The sequence below is a fragment of the Schistocerca serialis genome, chromosome 8, assembly GCF_023864345.2.
Source record: "Schistocerca serialis cubense isolate TAMUIC-IGC-003099 chromosome 8, iqSchSeri2.2, whole genome shotgun sequence".
In the NCBI taxonomy this organism is placed as follows: Eukaryota; Metazoa; Arthropoda; class Insecta; order Orthoptera; family Acrididae; genus Schistocerca; species Schistocerca serialis.
The window spans coordinates 197,276,837-197,278,392 of NC_064645.1; the positions used below are offsets into that span (position 1 = coordinate 197,276,837).

General features: G+C 36.8%; 1 non-coding gene across 1 annotated transcript; it reads left to right on the plus strand.

Moving 5' to 3' along the window:
* The first annotated feature begins 1,055 nt into the window (after positions 1 to 1,055).
* Trnas-cga (transfer RNA serine (anticodon CGA)) lies at positions 1,056 to 1,130 on the plus strand. Its single transcript has one exon. It is a non-coding gene; the product is annotated as a tRNA-Ser (tRNA).
* Positions 1,131 to 1,556: the final 426 nt, after the last annotated feature.

A 1,556-nucleotide genomic window follows, 5' to 3' on the forward strand; every position in this document is an offset into this window, starting at 1 on the left:
ATCTTACATTACATGGAGAATAAATATAAATGTCCATATTTTCCATGTAAATAAGGTATGAACATGCTCTTGACTGAAAAATTGCTGTTGTATGAATAGCGTAACGTCTCACTTAGGTCATTGCTAGCCGTTCTTTAGGAAATTCTCCTTAGTGTGAGATGAAAAATATTAAACTAGTATTTCACGTAACAGATTTGTTACTCTATCTCATTTATAAATACGGGGACACGTTGTTGACATATCATCTATAAAAGGCCGCAACTGCAAACCACGTCAAATTATACGACGAATACCATTTCATGTTATTAGATTAGTAAAACCCTTCTGCAATTAGAGTGAGACTAGATTTTACAATAATTATATTTACTTAAATAATATATATAGCTATGTAGATTTCTTTTCTTATATTAATACACATGTTGTAACCTCCCCATTATATTTGTTTCTGTATGAAATTCGCCCTACTATAGCTCCCACTTCATAAAAGGTCTATGTATTATCAAAACTGTGTTCGCACATTGTTATCCAACTTAAACTCGTACGCTAAATTTTTACTAAAGAGACTCTAATCTGAATTAAAATGTAACTGGTCTGAATACAACGCGCATTTAATTAAACGCGCAACTGAAGTAAAACAACTATGTGGTGTAATCAAAATTTCCGCTTACCTCGCGTGTTGATAACATTGTTGCAGCTTTCTCGAAAGCACACCAGCAAACAGGAAGCAGGCAGCGGGTAAGCTAGATTTCTATTTCTAAATTAATTTTCAAACAATATTGAACCTGTGCATACCACATGGTGCCATGTGGTTGTTCATAGTGATAAACATTTGTACAGTGGAGTGGGGAAGGTTATTTATGAAATAGTATGCCAGAACAACGACTTTAGAATGAAGTATGCATTCAAAAAAGACAGAGTCAATCTTTGCACGTTCTTGAACGTAGCATTGGTTTGAACAATACTACACTTAAAGAAGTAAAGAATGGAACTTCCTGGCACATTAAAACTGCTTTTCGCAGGGAAGTGCTCTAGCAACTGAGCTACCCAAGCACACAGCTTGGATAGCTCAGCTGGTAGAGCACTTGCCCGCGAAAGGCAAAGGTCCCGAGTTCGAGTCTCGGTCCGGCGCACAGTTTTAATCTGCCAGGAAGTTTCATATCAGCGCACACTACACTGCAGAGTGAAATTCTCATTCAAGCGAAGAATGATTTAAAAAGGGTACAATGTTAACAGATAATTTCTATAAATTCAAACAACTTAATCAATTCATACCTTAATGCATGATTCGGGGAAGTGTGGTGGTCTTTCTCTCAGCTCTGAGCAAGTGGACAAAGTTAACTAGCTACCAACATGAAATAGACTGCGCAGAGGCAAAGACTGCGCCATAACAAGACCAAAAATTATTTAATAGTAACATAACTTGCTCTCACACTGACATGCACATCGACGTTGAGCGCCTATAAGCTCCAACATGCACATCGATAACTTATAGAAATCAAAATTACATTTCCACCTTACAGTGTAATTTCCCTTTCACGTTCCGATGAAAAACATTC